This window comes from Pristiophorus japonicus, chromosome 3 (assembly GCF_044704955.1).
Source record: "Pristiophorus japonicus isolate sPriJap1 chromosome 3, sPriJap1.hap1, whole genome shotgun sequence".
Taxonomy (NCBI): Eukaryota; Metazoa; Chordata; class Chondrichthyes; family Pristiophoridae; genus Pristiophorus; species Pristiophorus japonicus.
Genome location: NC_091979.1, coordinates 146,930,725 through 146,953,802, shown reverse-complemented (window position 1 = coordinate 146,953,802; position 23,078 = coordinate 146,930,725).

Here is a 23,078-nt window from a genome sequence, read left to right as displayed (position 1 = left end):
GCATCCCGGGCAGCAACATCGTTGGGTGCTGGTGCCCTGTGTCCTGTGCAGCATCAGATGATTGTGGAGAAGCTTGGTGTTGTTGTTGTTGCTGCTGGTATGCCTGGTGCTGCTGGTGTGCCTGATGATGTTGGTGTAGGAGCTGATTGTCGTGGGGTTCTGAGGACCAAGGAGAGATTTTCTCAAGGGCACCGATGCTGATGTAATAGATGGCAGCTGAAGGTGAGATGACCGAAGCAATCTGTCAATGGTGAGAGAGGATGCTCCATGGAGGTGACAATGGATAGAAACTTCACTGCAACCACTTCCAAACTGCATACAGCTCAAAAATGTCATCCAAATCCTGAAGGCTTCAGTTTCTGAGATTGGAAAGTGAACAGCTGTGAAATGGTAGCTTTTATACCACTTCTGCAGCTGTCAACTATTCAAAACAATGGAGAGTCATTGAGAACCCAACACACTTACATGGCATGAAGTCCAAGTGAAAGGAAGTTCCTGAAAAAGTTGGAAAAATGTTAATTACCTGGTAAAATTCTTTTAAAATACCTTTATAGTACCTCTTAATGATGTTAATTTCCTGACCCGCCGCTTTGTGTCAGGTCTGTGGATTGCAGTCAGACTCGGCACTTTGGAAACTGACAAGGAGGTGGATTCAGAGTGGACTTCCGCCCCACGGTCAATCACGGCCATTTTGACAGCGGGCCCACCTCCAAACCTGTACTCACAGGGCTAGTAAGATTCTGGCCATTATATCCCAGCCTACATGCTTACAAGCTTCATTAGAACACAATTCTGCAATATCCCCGGAAAAACAGAAAGGGAAAAGGCTAAAGTCTGGAAATGTGCAAAACCAGATCCAGACAAGCACGGTTTGACCTAATTGATGCGCATTTTACATCATATAGTGAAACTTTTTGGAATTTCCCCATGGGCTCCATCTAACAAGCAAGGGTACTAAGAGCAGACAACCTCCAGAATGAATGTCATATCCGAAGTCAAAATGCCTGAGGTTAACTAATATCCACAGCAATGAAAACAAAATACCCTTTGTCTAAAAAAGGCCATGAACAAAACTGGAAAGAAAAGCTTCCCAATCAGACCTCAGCACTTCTGAGATCATGGCTCCCCTTTTGAAGTAGCTCAAAAGTATCGGCAGGCGAAAACGATTTGCTGCTCCCAGGAAATTCAGTTTTAGCTCTACCACTTCCCTTAGAGTGCTAAAGGGAGTGAGAGGGGCGGTAGACGCAGAGTGCTGGACAATGTTCCGTGCAGCACTGCTGCCTTTGGAGGCTCCTTCCCTCGCTTAAAGGGAAGGGCCAATGATGGGTTCAATCAATCTTCATGCTGTGTCTGTTGGGCCACGGGACCTGTGCTACATGCATAACAGGCCAAAGCACTTGAAGAGAGTGCAGGTCTGATGAATCGCGGGGGCAAAATCAATAAGAAAGTAATAGACTGGGGAGAGTAATAAAGTTTGCCCTACCTGACTATCACTGCCTTTAAAAATTGCTCCACAACCGGCCAGCCGAGGTGACAACAACTCCTGCAGCTGCCGTTGTTGATGCCCAGCGATGCTGCAGGAGGCGGGAGCAAATATTACATCTGGGGTGCTAATGGGATGATGCGAATCGAAAGACATCATGATCTACGGGGCACAAGAGAGTGAGGTGGTAAGTGTTAGCGCCAGCGCAAAACCACCAGGGAAGTTCATGTGCGCCGGTGAATTCACCACGCTCGGTCGGTAACCCTTTACAACCCCGTTACCACCCACCACAGGCACTAATGGAAGTCACAAACCAGGCGAATTTCTCTCCGCAAGACCTTGCCAGATTGTGCAAAACCAGATCCAGGCAAGCACGGTTTGACCTAATTGATGCGCATTTGACATCATGTAGTGAAACCTTTGAAATTTCCACATGGGCTCCATCTTGCAAGCAAGGGTACTAAGAGCAGACAACCTCCTAATGTCCTATCTGAAGTCAAAATGCCTGAGGTTAACTAATAGCCACAGCAATGAAAATAAAATACTCCTGTCAGAAAAAAGGAAATAAGCAATACTGGAAAGAAAGCCCTCCCAAACAAACCTCAGCACTTCTGAGATCATGGCTCCCCTTATATATTTGATCTTTGGAATTATACAATGTGATGACTAGGAAGGAAGAGGTTAATAAAGAAGGCCCAGGATCAATCATGTCATCCATGTTTTAATGTGAGTTCAGTTAATTATTGTCAAAGTAATAAAATTAAATGAGATAATGAACAAAAACTTACTCTATACATCAAACAAGTTAATCAATTATGCTTTTTAATGCACTTATTGACACGACTAAGATGGAAGTTCTATTAAAGTGTGTAGAAGGAAAATAATTTAGTTTAATTAGGCCAATAAATTGAAATCAACATAAAGTGTCTGTTGAACAAATTCTAGTAGCCACATAATCAGAATACAGCTGGCAAATTTAAGAGTAGTAACAAGCCTCAAGCTCGCTGCCTTCCGCAAGAGGTGGGCGCCAGAGGGACTGGAGTGCATCATCACCCCCGGCAACCAAATTTTAATTTGATTTTATGATTTAAAGTTCAATTTGTTTTAATTGCCGGGGTTTTTAGTGTCCCCCTCCACTTTTATAGGGGGCACTTGTAAAATATTGAATTTTAATGCCCTAAAAAAACCCACAAGCCTCAAGCTCGCGGCCTTCCGCAAGAGGTGGGCGTCGGAGGGACTGGAGTGCATCATCACTCCCGGCAACAAAATTTTAATTTGGTTTTAAATGTCTAATGTTTAATTTGTTTAATTTGCTGATTTTAGTGCCGCCCCCCGCCCCACCACACTTTTAGCCAGGGAGCACTTGTATAATTTGTGTCTCAGTGTCCTCAAAAAAAACAAGGGGGCACTTGGTTTGAAAATGTTTGGTGTGTGTCCCCTTTAATCAGGGGGCACTTGATTAGTTGATTACAACTAAAATAGTTGTAGAGCTGTTGGAGGCATGGCCTATTCACTTGGGAGCTGTGTGTGTGGAGGAAGGAGCTCCTGCAATTGCTGCTGCAAGCCTGCAAACCTGTGTGCCAAGGAAGAGGAGGAAGGAGCCTACTGCTTCAACACTTCAGGGGAGAGGAGGAGAGGAACTGATTCTACAAACACTGCTACAGAGGGTTGACGAAAGGGGACTACTGGGAGGCCAGTGCCAGTAGTGTTCCTGGCTATCACCTCCAGGTCCTCCGCCATCCGCGGAACGTACTCCGTCATAATAAGAACATAAGAAATAGGAGCAGGAGTAGGTCATATGGCCCCTCGATCCTGCTCCGCCATTCAATAAGATCATGGCTGATCTGATCATGGACTCAGCTCCACTTCCCTGCCCACTCCCCATAACCCTTTACTCCCTTATTTCAACATGAAATATTGTTAGATATGAGGCTAGTGGGATCTGTTGAAGTTTTCTTTGGTTCCCATATAGGGAAAAACTTTGCAGAACCTTTCCTCGGGAGATGAAATATGTTTGGTAAAGTCCATGACTGAAATATTGTAGTTGGTATGTGGAAGAAACAGGCTTGCTGTGCCAAAGCCCTTTTTTGTTCAAACTATCTTGTGTTTTTCCCCTCAGCTTTTCTCCCCTTCTCTTCTAAAGCTACTGTCTCCTTGCAAGGGTTTCAATTCTGTAGATATGGTCTTCCCTCTAATATTTTTTTGTTAGCCTGTCAACACTCGCTGTCTTGGCTATTTGACCATAGGGGGTATCACAGCTGAGCTTGATCCTATCCACCACACATGCAGAAGTCACTAACCAGCAACCAGCAGTGCAAGCCCTGGCCCTATCCCGAGTTTAGGGATATAGAAGCTAATTGTCATACCTCCAAAACTCCTTTACTTAGCTTAGATCAATTAATTCAGTGCAGACGAGGAACGAAACTGGTTCCGATCAGATCCATATTGCTTAGTACTGCACCAGGTGGTGCTTTCACCCCGTTAGGCCACTATGGGAGTTCTTACCTTTCCTACATTGTTCTTTATGAAAATATGTTGTATAGTAGTGTGGACATATGAATCCTATCCTTTACATGCATAAGCAAAATACTACAGATGCTGGGAATCTGAAATAAAAACAAAAAAATGCTGGAAATTCACAGCAGGTCAGGCAGCATCTGCGAAGAGAGAATCAGAGTTAACGTTTCAGGTCGATGACCCTTCATCAGAACCTATCCTTTACATGCATTTGTTTACATTTGGAGCAGCATCAATGCTCAATATATAGGGCTCAATTTTCCCCAAAGCTTTTTTTTGGTGTACTTGAAGAGTTACGCACGTTTATTTGGGGCCCAAGTATGCGAAAAAAAATGTTCTAAGTTTCCCTGTTGGATTTCTTCATTTTGGCGCAGCCTAACCAGTCCTTTAGTTTTAGGGGTGGAGCCTCATCTGTGCCAAAATGATTGGGTTACCATGGAAACCAGGGACACAATGCGAGCTGAGGCTGCAAAGTGAAACATACAGCCAGCTCCCAACACATTAAAACACATTGCATCAACTTAAAAACACATTAAAACACAATGCATCAACTTAAAAATACATTAAAACACATTGCATCAACTTAAAAACACATCAAAATATATTGCATATTGCAGCAACTTTGTTCCAATTATTAAAGCCGGTCCCGCTATCCCTGGCCCTGGCCGAAGGGCTTGCCGGTCTGCTCCCCCGCCCCTAGCCCTGGCCAAGTGGTCTCCCAGTCTGCTCCCCCGCCCCTAGGCCGAAGGGCTTTCTGGTCCCATCTTCTGCCCCTAGCCCAGGCCAAAGGGCTTGCTGGTCCGCTCCCCCGCCCCTAGCTCAAGCTGATTAGCATCCCAGTATGCTCTCCCGCCCCCTATCCCAGACCAAATGGCCTCTTCCCTCCGCACACCGAACTACACCCAAAGGCTTCCCCCACCTCTCTCTCCGCCCTCCCCGCCACCTCTCTCTCCCCCTCTCTCCCCCTCTCTCTTACCTTTCCTGCTGCTGCTAGTCCAGGCATCTGCGGCACTTATTTCCTTACCTGCGCCAATTTCTTTAACTCTCCAGGAGGTTTTTCTGCAGAGGCCACATATGCTGGCCTAAGCAGAACTGGAGTAACTCTCAGCTGGCCAAACTTGCCGAAATGGCCAGAATTGGCATGGGTGACAGGTTACGCCCCCTTTGGCTGAAAAAAAAACTTACCTAAAAAAATCGTAACAAACTGAGTTACTCTGGTGCAAATTGATTGGGGAAACTGTGGGATTTTTTTTAACTTAAGCCAAAAAAAGCAGCCTGCTCCAAAAAAACTGCACAAATCACTGGGGAACATTGAGCCCGTACTTTTTCCCTGGGCTGGGACCCATCACTTGTGGATATACATCAGTCTATATCATTAGTTGAGACCTATCTGCACCCAGTGGGAAACTGATTGTTTATAGGGTGGTCAGGCTCAGTATTGGGCTGAATGATTATCCCCAACATGGGATTAATGATGACCAGTCACATAGGACTCGGTACTGCCCAATAAAAAGATTACAACTGACCAATTTGACCAAACACTGCCTAAATCTATTTGGAGTCCCTGCCATAGATAAAAATAAAAAATTATCTGCAAAAAAGGCAAAGGAAAAATGGGAACATATTTTTGAAAAAAGGTAGTTAATAAGGCTGAGTCTTGCTGAACTAATTTATTGCAGGAGTTCTATGCCAACAATTGGTCACTCTCCATTCCTGCCTACAAAGCAGATTCGACTGCCAAAAGCAGGGCTAAAATGAGTTAACTCTCTTCGGATTAGATTGCCAGGAGTCGTGAGACTTTAATAAATAGCACTCTTCATGGAATCTGAGCCTGGTTCTGCTGGTCAAAATGCCGAAAAGTAGAAAGGGTTTGAACAACCCAGAGAAAGAAATGCATCACAATTAAGGGGGGACTCTGTGTATTAAACATCCCCTCAGGTATGATACTTCTGTAATTTTTTTCTGTCCTTATTTCCTTGCTCCACTACTAACCTTTTTGCAGCACATCAGGGTTCTTATGGAGCCTGTAGCTTGCAGGTTTACTTGTGTAGCTGTATGTAGTTAGTGTAACACTGCAGTGTGGTGTTGTGTTGTGGAGTTAAAGAGAGGGAAAATTCATTGGCTCTAAATTTGCGGTCAGAGGCTTCTGATCCGGGCTCGAGGGTCGGAGCGTCAGCTAGCAGACTCGTTCCCTCGCCCGGTCACAGGGGCTCGGGGCTCGGCTTCAAAAGATGCCCCGGAAGGGGCGAAGGGGTAGTGGGGGGGTGTGGAGGCCAAATTGAAGGGACGAGAACCCTTACACAATGCAGCAAGCAGCATCAAATTAAGCGCAAGGGGCGGGGGGCAGTCGGCGGGGTGGGGAGTGGCAGTGGTGTGGAAGCCGAACTGAAGGGATGAAAACTCTTACACTATGCAGCAAGCAGCATCAAATGAAGCCCAGGGGTGGAAGCCGAACTGAAGTGATGAGAACCCTTGCACTATCTTGGATCTGGTCCTGTGTAATGAGACAGGATTAATAAACAATCTCTAAGTAAATGATCCCCTTGGAATGAGTGATCATAGCATGGTTGAATTTCAAATTCAGATGGAGGGTGAGAAAGTTGGATCTCAAACCGGCGTACTAAGCTTATTAAATAAAGGAGACTATGAAGATATGAGGGCAGAGTTGGCTAAAGTGGACTGGGAAAATAGATTGAAGTGTAAGATGGTTGATGAACAGTGGGGTACATTTAAGGAGATATTTCACAACTCTCAAGAAAAATATATTCCAGTGAGGAGGAAAGGGTGTAAGAGAAAAGACAGCCATCCGTGGCTAACTAAAGAAATAAAGGACGATATCCAATTAAAAACAAGGGCATACAAAGTGGCCAAAACTAGTGGGAGGACAGAAGATTGGGAGGCTTTTTAAAGCCAGCAAAGAATGACTAAAAAATGATTAAGAAAGGGAATATAGGCTATGAAAGTAAACTAGCACCAAATATAAAAACAGATAGCAAGAGTTTCTATAGGTATATAAAAAGGAAAAGAGTGGCTAAAGTAAATGTTGGTCCCTTAGAGGACGAGTCCAGGGAATTAGTAATGGGGAACATGGAGATGGCAGAAACTCTGAACAAATATTTTGTATCAGTCTTTACGGTAGAGGACACAAACAATATCCCAACAGTGGATAGTCAAGGGGCTATAGCGGGGGAGGAACTTAACACAATCACAATCACTAAGAAGGTGGTACTCAGTAAGATAATGGGACTAAACGCAGATAAATCTCCTGGACCTACCTGACGGCTTGCATCCTAGGGTCAAGAGAAATAACGGCAGGGATAGTGGATGCATTGGTTATAATTTACCAAAATTCCATGGATTCTGGGGAGGTCCCAGCAGATTGGGAATCTGCAAATGTAACGCCCTTATTTAAAAAAGGAGGCAGACAAAAAGCAGCAAACTATAGGCCAGTTAATTTAACATCTGTGGTTGGGAAAATGTTGGAGTCCATTATTAAAGAAGCAGTAGCAGAACATTTGGAAAAGCATAATTCGGTCAGACATAGTCAACATGGATTTATGAAGGGGAAGTCATGTTTGACAAATTTGCTGGATTTCTTTGAGGATGTAATGAACAGGGTGGCTAAAGGGGAACCAGTGGATGTATTTGGACTTCCAGAAGGCATTTGACAAGGTGCCACATAAAAGGTTACTGCACAAGATAAAAGTTCATGGGGTTGGGGGAAATATATTAGCATGGATAGAGGATTGGCTAACTAACAGAAAACAGAGAGTCTGGATAAATGATTCATTCTTGGGTTGGCAATTAGTAACTAGTGGGGTACCGCAGGGATCAGTGCGGGGACCCCAACTATTTACAATCTATATTAACTACTTGGATGAAGGAACCGAGTGTAACGTAGCCAAGTTTGCTGATGATACAAAGATGGGAGGAAAAGCAATTTGTGAGGAGGACATAAAAAATCTGCAAAAGGACAGGCTAAGTAAGTGGGCAAAACATTTGCGGATTGTGTATAATGTAGGAAAGTGTGAGGTCATGCACTTTGGCAGAAAAAATAAAAGAGCAAGTCATTATTCAAATGGAGAAAAATTGCACCTGGGGATACTTGTGCATGAAACACAAAAGGTTAGTATGCAGTACAGCAAGTGATCAGGAAGGCCAATGGAATTGAAAAGGGGATGAAATATAAAAACATGGAAGTCTTGCTACAGTTACACAGTATATTGGTGAGGCCGCACCTGGAATAGTGCATGCAGTTTTGGTTTCCATATTTACGAAATGATATACTTGCTTTGGGGGCAGTTCAGAGAAGGTTCACTAGGTTGATGCCGGAGATGAGGGGGTTGATTTATGAGGAAAGGTTGAGGCGGTTGTGCCTTGACTCATTGCAATTCTGAAGAATGAGAGGTGATCTTATCGAAATGTATAAGATTATGAGGGGGCTTGACAAGATGGATGCAGAGAGGATGTTTCCACTGATAGGGGATGTTATGCATGTGGACTTGTATTTACTCTGTACAGCCACCAGAGGGCTCATTCCCCGGAGTCCCAAAGGATTCCAAAATCCCTTGGGAGCACAGGCATTTAAGAAGGCTTTACAGGTTGGAGAGGTAATTGGGAGACTTGCAATAAAAGATTAAGATCACACTTTACTTTGAGCTCACAGTGTTCAGTCTTATTCTTTCTCCATACACTACAACTGGCGACGAGATACAGATAGTGAACCCAAAGATGCAGAGAACAGTGGGCCTCCTGGAGAAATTTTCAGAGGGAGCTGATTGGAAAATTTTTGTGGAGCGACTCGAACAATACTTCATGGCCAACGAGCTAGATGGTGAAGAGAGCGCTGCCAAATATAGAGCAATCCTCCTCACCATCTGTGGGGCACCAACATATGGCCTCATGAAGGATCTGCTCACTCCAGCGAAACTCACGGAGAAATCGTATGACGATTTGTGCACACTGGTCCGAGAGCATTTGAACCCGAAGGAAAGCATTCTGATGGCGAGGTAGCGGTTCTACACCTACAAAAGGTCTGAAGGCCAGGAAGTGGCGACTTATATCGTGAACTGAGACGCCTTGCAGGACATTATGAATTTGAAGGACATTTGGAGCACATGCTCAGAGACTTTTTCGTACTTGGCATTGGCCAGGAAACCAAACTTCGCAAATTTTTGACTGTAGAGACCCCAACCTTGAGTAAGGCCATAGCGATAGCCCAGGCATTCATTGCCACCAGTGACAATACTAAGCAAATCTCTCAGCACACAAGTGCTGCTACAAGTACTGTGGACAAAGTGATGTCGTTTTGAATTGTAAAGTACAGGGCAGGTCAAATATACCTGCAGCTACACATCCGCAGATGTCTCAGAGTCCACCAACAAGGGTGATGAATGCAAGGCCATTAACACTTTGTTGGCGCTGCAGGGGTGATCATCATTTCCATTCATGCCGATTCAAAGGATACATTTGCAAGGGCTGTGGAACAATGGGACACCACCAACGAGTTTGCAGGCGAACTGCTAAGCCTGTTAAACCTGCAAAACACCATGTTGCAGAGGAGGACAAATCCACGGAGGATCACTACGAACCAGAGCCTCAGATAAAGGAGGCAGAGATACATGGGATGCACACATTGACCATGAATTATCCCCCTATAATGCTGAATGTTGAACTAAATGGACTCTCGGTGTCAATGGAGCTGGACACGGGCGCAAGCCAGTCCAGCGTGGGCAAAAAGACTTTCGAAAGGTTGTGGTGCAACAAGGCCTCAAGGCCAGTCTTAACTCCAGTTTGCACGAGACTAAGAACCTACACTAAAGAACTGATTTCTGTAATCGGCAGTGCTACCATAAAGGTCTCCTACGATGGAGCGGTGCACAAGCTACTACTCTGGGTGGTACCGGGCGATGGTACCATGCTGCTCAGCAGGAGCTGGCTGGGAAAGATACACTGGAACTGGGATAACGTCCGAGCGCTATCGCCCGCTGACGACACTTCGTGTGCCCAGGTCTTAAACAAATTTCCTTCGCTGTTTGAACCAGTCATCGGGAAATTCCAAGGAGCAAAAGTGCAGATCCACCTAATTCTGGGGGCGCGACTCATCTATCACAAGGCGAGAGCAGTATCATACATGAAGGTAGAAAGGGTAGAGATCGAGCTAGACTGGCTGCAATGAGAGGGCATCATTTCACCGATCGAGTTCAGCGAGTGGGCCAGACCTATTGTCCCAGTCCTCAAGGGAGATGGCACCGTCAGAATCTGTGGCGATTACAAAGTAACTATCAATCCCTGCAGGACCAATACCCACTACCAAAAGCTGACGACATCTTTGCAATGCTGGCAGGAGGAAAGACGTTCACGAAGCTGGATCTGACTTCAGCCTACATGACGCAGGAACTGGAGGAATCATCGAAGGCCTTCACCTGCATCAACACGCACAAAGGTCTTTTTGTTTATAACATATGCCTGTTTGGAATCCAATCAGCGGCGGCGATATTCCAGAGAAACATGAAAAGTTTACTGAAGTTGGTCCCGCACACCATGGTCTTCCAGGACGACATCTTGGTCACAGGTCGGAACACAGTCGAGCACCTGCAGAACCTGGAGGAATTTCTTAGTCGACTCAACCGCTTGGGGCTCAGGTTAAAATGCTCGAAGTGCGTTTTCCTGGTGCCTGAAGTGGAATTCCTGGGAAGGAGGATTGCGGCGGACGACACCAACGTGAAGACGGAGGCAATCGAGAACACAATGAGGCCACAGAATGTGACGGAGCTGCGGTCCTCTCTGGGACTGTTGAACTACTTTGGTAACTTCTTACCGGGTCTCAGCACACTGCTAGAACCACTGCATGTCTTACTATGAAAAAGGGGCGAATGGATTTGGGGCAAAAGCCAGGAAAATGCCTTTGTAAAAGCAAGAAAATTGTTATGCTCAAATAAATTGCTTGTGTTGTATGATGCATGTAAGCGTTTGGTACTAGCATGTGATGCATCGTCATATGGCGTCGGGTGTGTATTGCAAAAAGCTAATGATTTTGGGAAACTCCAACCGGTTGCTTATGCATCCAGGAGTCTGTCTAAGGCTGAGAGAGCTGACAGCATGATTGTAAAAGAAGCATTCGCGTGTGTCTATGGGGTAAAGAAAATGCACCAATACCTGTTGGGGCTAAATTTCGAATTGGAAACTGACCATAAGCCACTTATATCCCTGTTCTCCGCCAGTAAAGGGATGATACCAATGCATCAGCCCGCATCCAGAGATGGGCGCTCACATTGTTCGCATACAACTATTCCATCCGTCACAGGCCAGGCACAGAAAACTGCACCGATGCTCTCAGTAGTCTGCAATTGCCCATCACGGGGGTGGAAATGGCGCAGCCCGCAGATCTAGCCATGGTTATGGAAGCATTTGAGAGTGAGCACTCGCCCGTCACTCCCGGCAGATCAAAACTTGGACAAGCCAGGACTCCTTATTATCTCTAGTCAAAAGCTGTGTGCTTCACTGGAGCTGGTCCAGTATCCCAGTGGAAATGCAGGAAGAGATAAAGCCGTTCCAGTGGCGCAAAGATGAAATGTCTATACAGGCAGACTGCCTTCTGTGGGGCAATCGAGTAGTAATCCCCAAGAAGGGCAGAGACACCTTCATCAATGACCTCCACAGTACCCACCCAGGCATCGTAATGATGAAAGCGATAGCCAGATCCCACATGTGGTGGCCCGGTATTGATGTGGACTTAGAGTCCTGCGTTCACAGATGTAATACATGCTTGCAGTTAAGCAATGTACCCAGGGATGCACCGCTAAGTTTATGGTCTTGGCCCTCCAAACCGTGGTCTTGGGTACCCGTCGACTATGCAGGCCCGTTCTTGGATAAACTGTTCCTTGTGGTTGTCGACGCAAACTCCAGTGGATTGAATGTGAGATAACATTGGCTAGCACGTCCGCTGCCACTACTGAAAGCCTGCGGGCCATGTTTGCCACACACGGCTTACCCGATCTCCTTGTGAGCGACAACGGGCCATGTTTTACCATTGCTGAGTTCAAAGAATTCATGACCCGTAACGGGATCAAACATGTCACATCTGCCCCGTTTAAACCAGCGTCCAATGTTTTCCGATCTAAGCAAGCCTATTGTGCATGCTCAGACCTGGGTGTGGTCCATACTAGGGCGTCAACCTTGGGGAGAGAGAAAACAAAGAAGCTTGTCCTGCTTCCTGTTTTGAGTTTGTTGCACAGGTACAATTTAATCATGCGGATAATACAGTCAATGCCATACCTCATGCAAGCTTTCTGCATGATGTTGCTGCGGAGGAGACATGAGGAACCTCAGAGCACATAGGATGATGGGCAGGAGGCCTTACCCATGTTGGATATATCGAGACAGGCATTCATACCTGCACCTGAGTGATGCAGACTGAGTGAGAAGGCTGCGTTTCTGCAAAGAAGTTGTAACCGAGATCTGTCAGTTAGTAAAAGGAGACCTGCACCCTCGACACATCAGGAGGACTGCTTTGTCAGTTGAAGTGAAGATGACAGCTGCACTTTCATTTTATGCATCTGTATCATTCCAGGCCATAACTGGGGATCTGTGCGCCATTTCTCAACATGCAACACATATCTGCATTCAGCAGGTGACAGCTGCACTATATGCCCGGAGGAATGACCAGATAAAGTTCTCCATGACCGCCCAGGCAATGCGTGAAAAGGTTGTGGGCTTCTCCAGGATTGCAGGCTAACCAAAGGTATAGGGCTGCATTGATTTGCACCCACATCGCCTTGTGAGCACCTTTGGAAGATTGCAAGATGTACAGGAACAAAAAAAGCTTCTACTCCGTTAATGTTCAACTCAAATGTGACGACATGTATCGCATCATGGCAGTTGATGCAAGATACCCTGGGAGCACCCATGATACGTTCATCCTACATGAGAGCGCTATATCTGCCATGTTGCAGTAACTGCCAGAAGGGCAGAGCTGGCGGTTGGGAGAAAAGAAGTACGGACTCGCCACCTGGCTCATGATGTCCCTACACATAAACCGGACGGATGCTGACCGTGAATACAACATGTCGCACATTGCGATGTTCAGCTTAATAGAGAGGACCATTGGCATCTTGAAACAGCGTTTCCGATGTGTGGACCATTCCGGAGGCTACTTGCAATACTCACCTAAGATTGTCAGTCAGTTCACTGTTGTGCGCTATATGTTGCATAACTTAGCCACCATGAAGCAGCAGCAGCTGGTAATCAATGACCCACCTGCGGTGAGAGTGGCTGATGATGAGGAGGAAGTTGCAGATGATGATGAGGAGGAGGAGGAGCAGGAGGAGGATGAGGAAGCCATGCAACCACCTGAACCCAGAGCATGACAGCGGAGGAGGACAGGCCATCTTGCCAGCAGCTCATCTGTGAACACTTTGTTGCCTGAAGGCTCAGCGGCAACTATTACAAATGAACTATGTTTACTGTTTGGGCCTGTTCAGTAATGTTGTTTGTGTTAATGGAACAAGTAATGGAAATGATTCTTCTTTACTTCAAAAAGTTGTGTTAATAATGGAACAAATAATGGAAATGATTCAGTTATAATTTAAAATATATTTTATTCAAAAGTTTAACAAATACTTGTTTGTACTTAACCTAACTTTAATAAAAATATTCTTGTATCAAACTTTAAAGATTTCAGTTAAGATCACTTACAAACTCTAAGATCACTTAAAAACTATAAGATCACTTACAAACTTTTAAACTTGTAAATTTACATAACTTACAAATAACTTTTAATATGAGAATAGTTACAACAGAAACAACAATTATAATAACAACAACAACAGCAAAGAAAGGCTGCACCCATCTCTCCTCCACCTTATTCTAAGACCCCGCCCGCTGTGCTTGGTCTTGTTGACTCCACCCCTTGCCCGCAGGCGGTGGCACAGCATTTTTCGGGTTGGTCTTATTCTTTTGAACATCTTGAGTAATTTGCACTTCTTGATGGGCGGGGGTGCGGGGGCAGGCAGTAATGTGGAAGGTCCGGCTTGGTCCTCTTCAGAGGCTGGTCTGCGGATTGGAGTGTGAGTGGCAGTTGATTCTGTCAATGTGCACGGGGTCTGGGTGTGTTCCATTATTGCAGCAGCTAACTGCATCATTCCATCCCTCATGTGCCCTGACAGTGTCTTAACTACCTCCAACATTCCCTCCCTCATGTTCACCAACAGTGTCTCAGCTACCTGTGATATTCCCTCCCTCATGTTCACCAACAGTGTGTCAACTACCTGCAACATTCCCTCCCTCAGGTACCCTGACAGTGTCTAAACTATCTTCAACATTCCCTCCCTCATGTTCACTGACAGCGCATTAGCTACCTGCAACATTCCCTCCCTCATGTGCACCAAAATTGTATCAGCTGTCTGAGACATTCCCTCTCTCATGTTCCCGGACAGTGTTCCCATTTCTCGTGAGAGTGTTGTTACTTCTCTCGACAGTCCCGATACCTCATCACCTACTCCACTGATGATGTCCAGGAGTGATCATGTAAGGTCAATTCTCTTTGCACTCATTACCATCATCTGAACCAAACCTGTTAGATCCTGCACCTCAGGAGAGTGCTGTCGAGCTCTCCTTCCCCTCCTGATCCTGGGTGTGGTTTGCTGTATCCCACTGGGACCCATATCTTCGGAGGTTAGGCCTTGGGTGTGCCTCGCTGCATCCCACTGGAATCCCTAGCCTCGGACTGTGGGAAATCATGGAATGTCCCAACAACATTCGTACCACTCAGGAAATGGGCTGGCACCTCAATGGGCGGCACCTGCACCTCCACTGTCTGCTCTTCTGCGTATGTCATGATGTCCCTTGACCTCCTGAATCGCAGGAATCAAGCATTGCCATGCTGTTGCTAAGGGCGCCGACACTTTACAGCAGAAGGTCAGAGAGATTTAACGCTACCGCCCATTTGATATCGCTCATAGTAATGCCCAATTTCAAAAATGGAGACTAGGTGCTTTGAGAGTGGGCGAGAAGCTGGCGATCTGAAAACTAATTTTTCCTGCCCACGCCAGAAATAACGCCCATTTTTGGGCGATCTGCACAAAAGTGTAAAATCTAGCCCCTTGTCTCTGCAAAAATAGGAATATACACGTTAGGCCAATAAACAGTATTTTCCTCGGTGTTGTTTTTCCTCTCTCATTGTCTATTCTATTCAGTCGATTTGGGAGGACTTTATCTTTTTCCTACATTTATTTGATGGGCTTATGTTCTTAGGTGGGCCTGGGGCTGTAGCCCCATCTGCCTCCATGGTTAATTCGCCCCATGCTTAATCCACCTCTGGCCATCCTGCACCATGTGCCCTGGCTCTCCACCGTAATTCTTCATTAAAAAAAAATGTTGTTCATTTCTAAAGATTGATTTCACCTACAAATGCACCAAAGAGGAAAAGGTGTTATTGTGAAAAATGCTTCATTTTCTTTCTTTGGAGATAATGTGTGGAAGAATAGCAGTACTACCAAGGCAATGATAAGACTGCGAAGGAATGCTTCAGGCTCCATGATCCCACTGTTCCGAGATCAGAAAGAGGTCTTGAAACATCAGAGATATTGGGCTCAATTTTCCCCAATGCCGTTTTTTGGCGTATTACAAGAGTTATGCCTGTTTTTTTTGTCTGCATCAAAAAAAATGATGTCCCCCGCCAACCCCCACTTCTGCGCATGCTCAAAAAAAAGGACGTTATTGACATGATTGCTATGGGCGCGCATGCCCAATATAGCTACTGCTCTGCATTCGGCCATTTTTAAAGAGCCAGTTGTGTGTGAGAACTTTAATTCTCATTGGAAAAATCGGAGCTGCAATAGAAGATGCAATGCGGCTCACAGACCAAGAATTTCTTACAGGATGAAGTGGAGGCACTAGTTACTGTAATTGAGGCCAGATGGCATGAGTTGGACACTAGCAGAGATTACCTAAAAAAGTTTCACCAAAAGAAATGAAAAAACGCTGAAACCAACTTGCAGAAGATTACTGTGCAATGGTGACCACCCCGTGGTCTGGAAGCCAGTGTAAAAAGAAATGGCAGGACCTTGGTCCAATAGTTAGTGTAAGTAATATTTTCATTTATTCACTGGAATTGTAAATGTAAATGTGACCATCTGTATATGTCCCACCCAGCAGAAAGACACTCTTTCTAAAAAGTTATATTTTCATCTTTGCAGAGGAAGATAGCACACAACAGAAGTGAAAGAACTCGAACAGCACGAGGCCCAGCAAATCTGTACCCACTGACACCCTTGGAAGAGAGAGTCGCTGCTTTGATGGATCCTACCTGGAGGAAAGCAATCACCACTGCACAAGCTGGGCCTACACGTGAGGGACAGGGTAAGTCCTTCAAATTGCAGAGTCTGGCTTTGCTAAGTGTCAAGTACTGCGCGGGCTAGCCATGCTTCGGTTAATAGGGATGTCTCCATCAGCTATGCTTTGGTTGATGCAATGTGCTATCATTCATCGTGGTCCTTCAAATCAACCTGCTGCCTGTGCTGTGTGAGCCTACACATGCTACCCTGCCCCCTCCACTGCTGCTAACCATTTGCCTGTTCTGTTATATTTTGCAGAACTTGAGGCCAACCCTGACGATGCAGAAGAAGATTCAGACAAAGACCTGCTTGAAGAGGAGAACATCTTCCAATCCCAACTTCCAGAGGAAGAGCATAGGGGTGAGGGGGAGGGAGAGGGAGAGGTGATGGATGAAGCCCTCACTGTTGTACTCACTCTGGGTAACTTTGAAGGTATGAGGCATGAATTGGCTAGGATAGATTGGCGAATGATACTTAAGGGGTTGACTGTGGATGGGCAATGGCAGACATTTAGAGACCGCATGGATGAACTACAATAATTGTACATCCCTGTCTGGCGTAAAAATAAAAAAGGGAAGGTGGCTCAACCATGGCTATCAAGGGAAATCAAGGATAGTATTAAAGCCAAGGAAGTGGCATACAAATTGGCCAGAAACAGCAGTGAATCCGGGGACTGGGAGAAATTTAGAACTCAGCAGAGGAGGACAAAGGGTTTGATTAGGGCAGGGAAAATAGAGAACGAGAGGAAGCTTGCAGGGAACATTAAAATGGACTGTAAAAGCTTCTATAGATATGCAAAGAGAAAAAGGTTAGTAAAGACAAACATAGGTCCTCTGCAGTCAGAATCAGGGGAAGTCATAACGGGGAACAAAGAAATGGCAAACCAATTGAACAAGTACTTTGGTTCGGTATTTATTAAGGAGGACACAAACAACCTTCCGGATATAAAAGGGGGTCAGAGGGTCGAGTAAGAAGGAGGAACTGAGGGAAATCCTTATTAGTCGGGAAATTATATTGGGGAAATTGATGGGATTGAAGGCAGATAAATCCCCAGGGCCTGATGGAATGCATTACAGAGTACTTAAGGAGGTGGCCTTGGAAATAGCGGATGCATTGACAGTCATTTTACAACATTCCATTGACTCTGGATCAGTTCCTATGGAGTGGAGGGGAGCCAATGTAACCCCACTTTTTAAAAAAGGAGGGAGAGAGAAAACAGGGAATTATAGACCAGTCAGCCTGACATCAGTAGTGGGTAAAATGATGGAATCAATTATTAAGGATGTCATAGCAGCACATTTGGAAAGAGGTGACATGATAGGTGCAAGTCAGCATGGAATTGTGAAAGGGAAATCATGCTTGACAAATCTTCTGGAATTTTTTGAGGATGTTTCCAGTAGAGTGGACAAGGGAGAACCAGTTGATGTAGTGCATTTGGACTTTCAGAAGGCTTTCGACAAGGTCCCACACAAGAGATTAATGTGAAAAGTTAAAGCACATGGGATTGGGGGTAGTGTGCTGATGTGGATTGAGAACTGGTTGGCAGACAGGAAGCAAAGAGTAGGAGTAAATGGGTACTTTTCAGAATGGCAGGCAGTGACTAGTGGGGTACCACAAGGTTCTGTGCTGGGGCCCCAGCTGTTTACATTGTACATTAATGATTTAGACGAGGGGATTAAATGTAGTATCTCCAAATTTGCGGATGACACTAAGTTGGGTGGCAGTGTGAGCTGCGAGGAGGATGCTATGAGGCTGCAGAGTGACTTGGATAGGTTAGGTGAGTGGGCAAATGCATGGCAGATGAAATATAATGTGGATAAATGTGAGGTTATCCACTTTGGTGGTAAAAACAGAGAGACAGACTATTATCTGAATGGTGACAGATTAGGAAAAGGGGAGGTGCAACGAGACCTGGGTGTCATGGTACATCAGTCATTGAAGGTTGGCATGCAGGTACAGCAGGTGGTTAAGAAAGCAAATGGCATGTTGGCCTTCATAGCGAGGGGATTTGAGTACAGGGGCAGGGGGGTGTTACTACAGTTGTACAGGGCCTTGGTGAGGCCACACCTGGAGTATTGTGTACTGTTTTGGTCTCCTAACTTGAGGAAGGACATTCTTGCTATTGAGGGAGTGCAGCGAAGGTTCACCAGACTGATACCCGGGATGGCGGGACTGACATATCAAGAAAGACTGGATCAACTGGGCTTGTATTCACTGGAGTTCAGAAGAATGAGAGGGGATCTCATAGAAACATTTAAAATTCTGATGGGTTTCGACAGGTTAGATGCAGGAAGAATGTTCCCAATGTTGGGGAAGTCCAGAACCAGGGGTCACAGTCTAAGGATAAGGGGTACGCCATTTAGGACCAAGATGAGGAGAAACTTCTTCACCCAGAGAGTGGTGAACCTGTGGAATTCTCTACACAGAAAGTTGTTGAAGCCAATTCACTAAATATATTCAAAAAGAAGTTAGATATAGTCCTTATTACTTGGGGGATCAAGGGGTATGGCGAGAAAGCAGGAATGGGGTATTGAAGTTGCATGTTCAGCCATGAACTCATTGAATGGCGGTGCAGGCTCGAAGGGCCGAATGGCCTACTCCTGCACCTATTTTCTATGTTTCTATGTTTCTAAGTTAACTCCATGGTTCATCGTGACATTGAAACCAGGGCTGCGCGTGTAAATTATCTTGGTTTCCTCTTCCCCTGCCAAGAATGTCTGAGCTATCAACGCTGCCCTTTCCAAAGTCAAGTCCTTGGTCTCAATAAGCTTCCTGAAAATCCCAGCATGACCAATGCCCTCAATGAAGAAATACCTTAATATCTCCCCCCTGCAGGCGTCTGTGAACTTACAGAGGCTGGCCAAACGCCGAAGGTCCGCAACGAAGTCCAGTATGCTTTGTCCCTCCTGTCGTCTGTGTGAATAGAATCGGTGTCAGGCCTTGTGTACGCTGATCGCCAGTTTGAGGTGTTCACCGATCAGTTTACTGAACCCCTCAAAGTTTTTGTCCGCTGGCTTCTCAGGTGCGAGCAGGTCTTTTATCAGCGCGTACGTCTTCGGACCACAGCTGGTCAGTAGGTGCGCCCTTCGCTTGTCAGCCGCTGCATCTCCCAGCCAGTACTTCATGACAAAGCTCTGCTGGAGCTTCTCAACGAATTCGCCCCAGTCCTCACCAACACAGTATCTTTCATCTGTGCTACCGGTGGCCATCCTCGTGAGTCGTTGATTCCCGTTTCCCGTCACCAAATGTAGGGTCTCTGCACTGTACTATAAAGTCACACGAGGCGTGTACTGCAGACCAGGTCACTACATGACCTGCATCTTTATTCCCAGGACCAAGGTGCGGAGCCTGTGTGGAACCTCCCTTTAAGCACCTGGCTGACCAGGTGAGGAGTGTCTCCCACAAGTTCACCCCCTGCGCTCAAGGTGTGTATTTCACAGTTGTATACAGTGTACAGTGTTGCTACATATTGGTTACAGTTATGTGAAGGTTACAGACATGACAGAAAGTGAGGTGCATGTCCGCAGGTGATGGCTGTGTTTTATCTCCATCTGGGTGTATGCAATTTCTTGTAATTTATGGGGGGATGGGACCACCCTCCTGCATTGCATTTGTATTCTGTGTTGCTGGACATGTTGAATATTTGATTGATGTCAATGGTGGAAAATGTGCGATGTGGGCAGGGGTTGGGTGTTTTTGCCTGTGATACTTATGATTTCAGAGCAATTTTGGTATACAAATGTTTTTAGGAACATCACCTTGTTGCGCATTGTCTCAGATAGCTGGACCATTACACACTGGTGGTTCCTTAACATGAAAGGGTTAAATAAAACTTAACTTCAATCAACTTAAACTTTAACTGGCACCAAGGTGATGCCCACCATTGATGTCTGAGGTGCACACACACGGCAGTGTGTCAGCGTTGTCACTCACAGCAACAGTCTTTCAGGCAAATCGTTCAGATATCAGCTCCTCACGTAAGACTCTTGCGGTCTGGAGGGGATCATGGACATGGTTGCATAGTCAGCGTGATTGTCTGGCCCTAGGTCAGCATCCAGCTCCTCGTCGTCCTCTTCCTCTCTCTCCTGAGGTGGAGAATCAGTCCCTTCCAGCAATTCTTGTCCCCTCCTGATAGCCAGGGTGTGCAGCATGGAGCACACGACCACAAATTTACCTACTTGCTCAGGGTTGTATCGTAACTCCCCTCCTGAGTGGTCCAGACATCTGAAGTGCAGCTTAAGCATAGTTATTGTTTTCTGGACCACAATGCATGTGTCTCTGTGGCTCTGGTTGTATCTCTTCTCGGCCTCGGTGTGGTTGTGTAGGGGAGGACGAAAACCCCTCATTTTACCCAGAAGAAAAGGAGCTGTGGGATCTGCCTGTGCTGCAATAAAACAGAAGGCCAGTATCCTGGAAGGAACAGAGAGCCCAGATCCAGGCATGGGTTGCGACCGAGACGATGTGGCCTTGGCAGAGCAGTGATTGGATAGAGCAGGACACTGGAGGGCCAATGATGGAACAGAGTTAGCCCAAAGCAAGGGGCTTCAAGCCAATGGGAGAGCACTTGCTCGAAAACTGTGGGACTGACTCATCACCATAATTGGGCTATTGTCTTCCCCATGTTTACACCATTATTGGAAAATTATGCAGACCTTCAGAAAACTAGGGAACCCAAAACAAACCAAGGGCCTACACAATGGCTACAGGAGGCCCACACCCCGCCAACCCAATCAACACCTACTCAACCCTTGAGTAGGTTAACATCTGAATGGTCAGTGGAAAAAACCCGCAAAATCTAACACTGCTGCATTTTTCAAAATCACAAAGCCCACCAATGGGAAGGATCGATTTCAGCACGAGAGGTGGACTGGATATCTGGCTATAAGAAGGGGGTTCTGACCCAGTGTGTGGGGACTTTTGCTCTTGTGATCCAGCAACCAGCAAGCCTCTCGACACAGAAGGAAAACCAGTGCCTGAAGACACCGAAGATAGAAGAAACAAACCACCAGACTGCAAAAGGCACAGTAGTGAGTACTACCTCTGGTCCCCAGAACTCCCAACTCAGTTAGGCCAGGAAAGGTGGGAGGTTGGGCACTGTACTGCTAATACTTGTTAAAAATTTTCATTGTGTCCATTTAGTGGGATTTAGGGGGATTGTTTTGTTGGTGTATTGCTGTTTGTTGAGATACACCTTATCAAATAAATTGGAAGCTTAAAGTTCCTCTTGGAATCGCCTCGTCTCAGTTCCGTTACATTACATCGCCTGATCGTGAGTTTTGTGTCAGAACAGTTTAAGGGAAGGCAGGAGGGCCTCGAAAACATTGAACTGTGTGTCACAGGCTTGGGAAGAAAGGGGTTAGGAGTGTTTGACACTCACAGGTGAATGGCACCAGGAGGGTGGCCGCTCGTCTGATAAGGACGGAGTGTGCTACGGGTGCGGGAAAGCTGGGCATTTTAAAAGGGATTGCAGGAGCCCAGCAAAGAGATATGGGGGGAGAAGTCCTTCAGGAGCCGCCCAGAGTGGGGGAAGTGGAGGGAGCTCCTCACCATCCCTTGACGAGATAGTAGCTGCAGTGAGGACAGCACTGGAGGGGACTGGGAAGGTAGCCACGGCAACAGGCAGGGAAGCACCAGCAACCCTGCCAGTACAGAGGCCGTGACTAGCCCAGACCCAGTCTGCATACCTGTGCCCACTAAAATGCGATCCCTGGGGACGACCCTGGGTCAAGATGGAGGTTGAGGGTGTATTGGGTACTTACCTTTTGGACACTGGTGCTTCCAGCACGATAGACCATTCGGAGGACCCCGCAACCTCACCTCTGTCAAACGGGGTGCCGTTTCAACTTATTGGGGGTCACAGGAAATGAGAAGGCTGGGTTTTTTTCAGTCCCGCTTGCAGTTCATTTAGGAGCACTTCAAATGCAATGGAAGTGCGTCCTGATGAACTGGGAGCAGGTGGGAAAAGGGATCTTGGGAGCCGATTTTATTATCGCTCGCCAGATCCTAGTAGACTTGAGGAATCACTGTCTATGGGGCACAGTGAGCACGGGTGCCGAGGGAGAAGTCATGGTTATTGATAAGAAACAGGGAAAAGGAGCTCTGTGTACAGTGAAGCCAAAAGGGGGTTACGACTTGGAGGTTCTGATCGGTAACACCCCGGCCGAGTACCAGGCCTATGTGCAAGCAAATCTTGTAGCATTTGCCACCCATAAACACGATTGTGGGAGAGTCACAGGAGTGGAGGTTAGAATAGATGAGGATCCCATGTCCCACCCGCAAAAGCAGTATGGCTTTCCCCAAGAGGCAGAAGCAGACTTGGAGACAGCCTTAAGCTCGCTTGTCGAGTAGGGTGTTTTGAAACCCATAGCCACCCATGTCAACTCCCCGCTTTGGCCGGTTAGGAAACTGGACAATTCTTGGAGGGCTACTGTGGATTACAGGGTGCTCAATAAAAACATCCCAGCTTGTGCTCCCACAGTAGCGGCGGTTGCGGATCTGATAGGGGAAGTCCCTGCATCCACAACCACGTTCACAATGTTGAACATATCCAACGGGTTCTGGTCTATCGCTGTATGGAGGGAAGACCAGTACAAGTTTGCCTTCACCTTCGGGGAACAGCAGTATACATGGAGCTGCCTCCCACAGGGTTTTCATAACAGTCCCAGCATTTTTCACCAATGCATGGCGAACTGCTTAAAAGGCTTCAGCCAACCACACCAGCTGGTCCAGTATGTGGACGACCT